The 7,038-nt window shown below is 38.1% G+C and overlaps 1 pseudogene; it reads right to left on the bottom strand.

Moving 5' to 3' along the window:
- Nucleotides 1-2,074: 2,074 nt before the first annotated feature.
- On the bottom strand, nt 2,075-3,034 carry LOC102121371 (heterogeneous nuclear ribonucleoprotein A1-like; annotated as a pseudogene).
- Between the last annotated feature and the right edge of the window lie 4,004 nt (nt 3,035-7,038).

Raw genomic sequence — 7,038 nt, 5'->3', positions numbered from 1 at the left:
GTTTGAGAAGCAGGTATTCATTGTCCGGTGCTTTTCCCATTATGTCACCCTTTCTCCCATAACTCCTCATCTAGCATGTGGAAATTTTCGGAGGAAAAGTAAGATCCAATTTATTTAACCTCTTCTGTAAAATTGACTGTGTAAGTACAAACTGATAACATGACTCAGGTTCTAAAGTGGCTTTAAAAACTGTGGCATTTCAAGATACCTTCAATCTGAAGAAAACTTAAAATTTTAGTCTGAATCCTTTTGTTTATTAGATATGGCCCTTTACTATTTTGTAACACCTGCCTCTTATACCTAGTCTCTTGACTGTGAGAGTTGGGGCTTCCTTTTGTTAAATGTTCTAGTACTCTACATTAGCATAGAAATCTAGACATTGCCCATGGCGGATAACGTATTAGCTGCTAAGCAATGGAAATTATTATGCCATCTGCTGCCTCTTATAAGGTGTGTTATCACCCAACTCACTTTTTGAATCAACACACCAGAGGCACCATAAGTAATGTAAATTATGGTAGCTTGTACATTTTTCAACTGAATAAGCAGTTTATAAGAAACAAAAAGCCCAGCTAACTTTGTGCCTCTCCTAAATTTTAATAGATGCCTTGGAAAAAGTATTTTTGTCCTTCAAACTTTATTTCCATGAGATAATATTTTATTAGACCATTAGATACCTCATATTCAAACTTAAAACAAGAATTAGTTATTGTTATGAACTTACAATAGTTCTTTGGCATTCTTAGTAAGTTACTCAGAGAAAATCAGGTATTTATTTTAATCCAATCATTTAAAATTCTAGAAAGCACTGAAATGCCCCAAAGTATGCTTAAACTTGCATAGAGGAAACTAGACATGGAAAATATATCTATTTGACAGAAATGACATGTAATTTCTTTATAAATCTGCCCTAAAGGCCATATATTTAATTAAATTAAAGGCCATAAATTTAATAAAATCATATATTCTATTTGATTTTTGTCCCACTGATGAACTGGATTACCAAAGAAAAAACACTTCACAAAGTGTGTTCCTTGAGTGTATTTCCTAAGAAATTAACCAGTATTATTGGAGGAGAAGAAGATTTCTGTAGTTATATATGATTTTTAAAATGCCTGGTTAAAAAGGTGTCTTTGCTACAGGGACTTCTCAGAACTGTAGCTATGTGAATATGTTAGTGTGTGTTGTAACCTCTAGTGGGCAATATTCTTCCCAGTCACAGAAAGATTTCTTCTTAGGAATATCTTGTGAGACTAGTGTTCTGGAAAACACAATATGGAAAACACTACCTTAGAGTAAGTGTTGGTATTTGCTTAATAGCTATGAAGTCTATATGTTTATTATGATTGTTCTTCAGTCCTCTTGCCACTACAGCCTACTCTCTCTGGGTACTCTCAATTGTACTCAAGGCTTTAAATGCCACTTGCAGTCTGATGATGTCTGTATGTGTAAATTCACCAACTCTGTCTCCTGAACTTTAGATACATATGCACACCTGCCTATCCAATTTTTCAAACTGAGTATTGAGGACTTCAAACTCAATTATCCAAAACTGAGCTCAATAGCTTCCTCTCAAACCCGCTCCCCCTGCTATTTTCTTGTTTTATTATTGGAAATCACTGATATCCACTCAATTGCCCAAGTCAGACACCTGGGAGCCATCCTTAACTCTTTTTACTCACTCTGTCTTCTCATATAACCATCAACATAAACTAACTATCCTCATTCTTTTTTTTTTTTCTCTTAAAAGACATTTATTCAGTGTCACAATCAGACTATTACATTTAGCAATCAACAGCATGGATGCAAAAAAAAAATCTACATTAAAACCCTTTGTTGGAATGCCTTACACTTTCCACAGAACAGAAACTAAAATAACCCGTTATACAATTAGTCACAAATACAATCCCCGAGTTTTTTGCCCATACACATGAGTATTTGTCTAAAACATGTCTTCTTTGTAGCAGCTAGGCCCTGCCACCACTGTGCTTGGCTAAGTTCACAAATCTGTTGTAACCTGTAGCTTCCCTGTCACTTCTCTGACTCTGCTCTCCTGTTAAGCCTTGTTTCCCAATTAAAATCTTCTGCCACTGCCATAGCTACTACTGTTACTGGAACCACCATAGCCATCTTGGTTTCCTGGTTGGGCAAAGTATTGGCCTCCACCACCATAGGGGCCAGAGCTTCTGCCTCCAAAGTTTCCTCCCTTCTTGGGTCCAAAATTTGAAGACTGATTGTTGTAATTGCCAAAATAATTGTAGCTTCCACCACCTCCAAAATTGCTTCCATCATTATCAAATCCATTATAGCCATCCACACTGCCACCATATCTACCACTACCATGACTGCCACCAAAGCCACCATGACCACTGAAGTTTCTACCATGACCAAAGTTGTCATTCCCATCGAAACCACCTCCATGACCACCACCAAAGTTTCCAGAACCACTTTGCCTCTTTGACTGGAGAAAGCACTAACCATCTCTTGCTTTGACAGGGCTTTTCTAGCTTCACAGTTGTGGCCATTCACAGTGTGGTATTTCTGAATGACAGTCTTATCCACGGAGTCATGGTCATCAAAGGTTACAAAGGCAAAGCCCCTTTTCTTGCCACTGCCTTGGTCAGTCATGATTTCAATCACTTCAATTTTCCCATACTGTGCAAAAAATCTCTTATGTGATGTTCTTCACTGTCTTCTTTAATGCCACCAATAAATCTTTTTTTTACAGTTAAGTGGGCACCTGGTCTTTGAGAATCTTCTCTTGAGACAGCTGTCTTTGGTTCCATGACTCTTCCATCCACCTTGTGTGGCCTTGCATCCATGGCTGCATCCACCTCCTCCACAGTGGCATATGTGACAAACCCAAAGCCCCTGAGCACTTGGTGTTTGGATCTCTCATTACTGCACAGTCCGTGAGTGTTCCCCATTGCTCAAAATGGCTCCTCAGGCTCTCATCGGCTGTTTCAAAGCTCAGTCCTCCAATGAAGAGCTTCCTCAGCTGTTCGGGTTCTTTAGGAGACTCTGACTTAGACATAACAGCAGGGTGAAGGAGACTTTAATGATGCTTCTTCGGTGGCATCTATGGGCAGAAAGGCCCTATCCTCATTCTTTATAACCCTCAAGTAAGTCCACTTCACTCAAATTGCATTTAACTTAACTAAAGCCTTTATCATCTTACATATATTGCCAAAGTAACCCATCATTCAATAGAAATATGTCAGCCTTGTACACAAACTGTGTATGTAATTTGAAATTTTCTAATAGCCACATTAAAAAGCAAACATAAGAGATAAAATTAGTTTAAAAAATATACTTTATTTAATCCAACATATGCAAAATATCATCATTACAACATGTGATCACTGTAAACTTATAGATATATAAATGAATGATATACTTTACATTGTTATGTTTACACTAAGTCTCTGACATCCAATGTGCATTTTCCACTTTAAATAATCTCAATTTGTACCAGCCACATTTGAAGAGCTCAGTAGCCACATGTGGCTGGTGGCTATGATATTGGACAGCATAGCTCTGACTGGTTTCCCTGCCTGCAAACTCTCCCCTTCTAATTCATTCTCCCCAGCTGCAGCCACTGTGGCATATTTGATTCTATCACTTCACTGTTGAAGGTCCTTGATTGATTTTGCATTGCATAAGCTTTCAAGACCCATGATAATAGCTATACTTACCTCTTGAACCTCATCTCACTCAACTCCACTTTAAGCTCCATACATACCAATCTCTTTATGGTTGTTTCCCAAAGATATCATGCCTTCTCTCCTCTAGGCCTTTGTACATGTTGCCTTCTGCTTAGAGTTATCTTCCCCAAATATTTTGCCAAATGAAGTCCTATTTAGGTCTCAGTTCTTCCAGGAAATCCTCCCTCAATGCAAAAGTTTGAATAAGCTGCTACTCCTATGAACTCTCACCGTATCATCTGCTTACCTAATATTAGAATTTATTGCAGTGTGTCTTATTGTATCCTCTGAGGTAAACTCTATTACAGTTTATCTCTCCTGCTAGACTGTGAGCTCCATGAAGGTAGGTAGCAAATTGTGGTTCATTTTTTTCTCATAGACCATAGATAGTCCATGGCTGGTGCAGGGACTCAAGAATGTTACTAGAAGATCAAACTTCTCCCACTCAGCCATTCTTAAGTGTCAGTTTGTCACCACATGCTCACAAGAAAGGTCTACTGCAGCTCCAGGTACTAGACTCAAGTGCAAGGCAGGAAGAAGAGGAAAGGGAGCTATGACAGCCATGTCTGTCCTTTTTATGAGGAAATCAAAACCTCCCCAGAAACCCCCAGTACATTCCCTTTAGAGCTCATTGGCTGCTACTGTGTCATTTGGTCACATCTGGCTTCAAGGAGGCTGAACAAGGTAAATACTGACTGCACAGTAGAAAGTGGCATGGAGAAAGGAAATAGGAACACCTAGTGAGCCAGTTAAACATAAATGTTTTGCTCTAAGTACTTCTTTTGAAGTCTTTCTCTCTCCTCAACCCCTAAGATTTGGGGAGTGTTTGTGCTTTGTGTGTTTGAGATATTTAAAGTTATATGACAAGGTTGTAGGTGTATGTTTGAGATATTTGAAGTTATGTTACAAGGCTGTAGGTCTATTCTAAAGCCAGAGCTCAACACTGTAGGGGAAAAGGAAATGTATTTCCTTCCTTTTTACTAAGATTTCAAAGTGAATGAAGTGGGAACTGGAAAAATGCACTCCAAATTTTACTTAACAAAATAATACTGAAGCAAGAATTTAGTTTTCTTGGCTGGACCTCCAATCAGCATGAAGTCAGTGACTCCATGAGGTAGAGATGAACACTTGAGTCACAGTGCATTAAGTCCTGGCAATTAATGCATAAACAGAGTCACTCACTCTTTGATAAAGCACAATAAGAATCATTCCTTTGAAGGAGCAAAGTGTCAGCTTATATATGAAACTCTCCTACTAGTATAGTGACAGCTGATTCTGCTGGCTAGGTGATCCCAAATTGCTGAGCCTTATTTCTTCAACCAGAGATAGGATCAGAAACGAAGATGAATAAAAATTGATCTCAAATGTAAAATAGTTGATCCACCCAGAGCAGACTGCTTCTCAGTGGCAGGAGTGCTGTTCTGGCCATGGTTCTGCTTTATAAGGCAGCCTCTCTGGCAGCAAGCATCAAGTAACAGTATGATGCAAAAGCATCTATTGATCCTGCCAGCATCTATTGAACTAACATGATTCATTCTTCAACACTCACTTCCTGATAAATAGAAACAAAGTCAGAATGATCGAGTGCCTTGAAAGGGTCAGTGTTTCTGGCTCTGAAAATACACTCTGCTTTGCTTCCCCATTTATTTCTCATCAGTGGATTTGCTTCAGATGTTATCTAGCAGCAGGGAGACCATTACTGCGTGGACATGTCCTGTTACAGTGACATTCATTCAATTTCCTAAAGTGAAGCATGGGCCTTGGACTGTCTGGATGCCTCTAAAAATATAAGACAAGCAGCTTATGTTTAAATGGTGATTAGACACTTAAAAATTTGGAAAGCTTGAGCTTATGCATGTTTAACGACAGTGTTAGCTAATTTTTCATTCTTTGAGTTAAAAAACTTGGAAGTATCAAAGACCATTACAATTCCTGGAAATTTTCCAAACATTATTTATACTAGTATATGTTCTTCAATATTGTTTCCTTCCAAACTCTCACCAGAACTGCTATGGAGTTGCAAAACTGATGCTGGACCTCAACTTTCTGCCTCTCTACAGGCCCAGGAGAGAGTACTAGTAAGTAGCAAATGGGGAAAGCCCATCCAGTAGGAGGGGAAAAAAAAAAGAGGAGAAAAAGAAAAGTGTCTAAATAATCCCCAAACTCTGTAGTCTATCACTGAATTATCTAGGGTCAACTATTTCCCTTAATTAGCATTTGCAATTGTAAACAGATCTGCTCATCTGAATCTTTCTTTCTTGAGCCAGCATCATGTATGACATGGCATTCTCCAATTATGCAAATAAAGGCATTGATTTTTAATTGATATGGAAATTGTTTATAATGAGCTTTTATGAAGAGCAATTATTGCATTGGAAAAAGATCTAAAGAGTAGTTATTCATCTTTACAAATGTTGATTTGGGTGTAAACGCATCTGATCTCTAGGATTCAATAGTGGAGAATGAATTTACGTGTTAGATCCACATTTATGTCATTTTTCCAGATATCAGATTCCTGGTGCATTTGTAGTTTTTGCCTAAACAAATGTTAACTTTAGGCTTGGTTTAGCTTACTTCCTTCTCAATATATTGCAGCTTTTTTTCTTCCCTAAGTGTACTCGAACACATTATCAGAATTTTTGCTTCCATGAGTACACTTCGCCTTCCTCAACGTCAGAGATCCTGTTTGCATGATCTTTATAAGTCTGTAACACAGCACAGTACCTGGTTCATAGGAGGCATTCAAATAAAAATTGAAGGAAATGAATTAAGCCTAAATAAATGATTTGAGACAAATAAAATAATCTGTTTGTCTGCCTTGCCTTATCTGCAAAAGAGGAAAGTATTTTGATTTATATCACAGGTATATTTTGAGAATCAATATACAGTTGTAGGAGAGTAATCATTCAGAGGATGATTGTTGCGCAAAAATCATGAAAAAAAATCACCCTGCGGTTCTCTGCTGTTATGTGTCTACATAAAATCCTACTCTCCTTGATTTGCTGATATTGCAAGTACCTAAGCAATTTGTTGTTCCCACCCATTCCCAATCTAAATAGTATTAATGCTTTGCAAGTCTCTCATTTCCATTGAATAGCTGCTCTTCCGATTTAGTATAATCTCAAAATTTAGTTAGCAATCAGAGCAAAGGTCAATTGGTGGCTCACTGCATGCACTGAGAGAAAGAGTGAAGATGATTACATTTTTGCCTGATGCCCATTGCTCATCTGAAAGAACTCAAGTTCTTAAGAACTGAAGCCAGCAGTGGTGTGAAGCCAGATGTCTTTACCCATCTGCTATTCCTGATAGCTGAAGCTACTTCATCAACATTGAT

The sequence above is a fragment of the Macaca fascicularis genome, chromosome 5 (genome assembly GCF_037993035.2).
Source record: "Macaca fascicularis isolate 582-1 chromosome 5, T2T-MFA8v1.1".
In the NCBI taxonomy this organism is placed as follows: domain Eukaryota; kingdom Metazoa; phylum Chordata; class Mammalia; order Primates; family Cercopithecidae; genus Macaca; species Macaca fascicularis.
The sequence above is the reverse complement of the archived record's forward strand: the minus strand, read 5'-3'. Positions and strand labels throughout refer to the sequence as shown.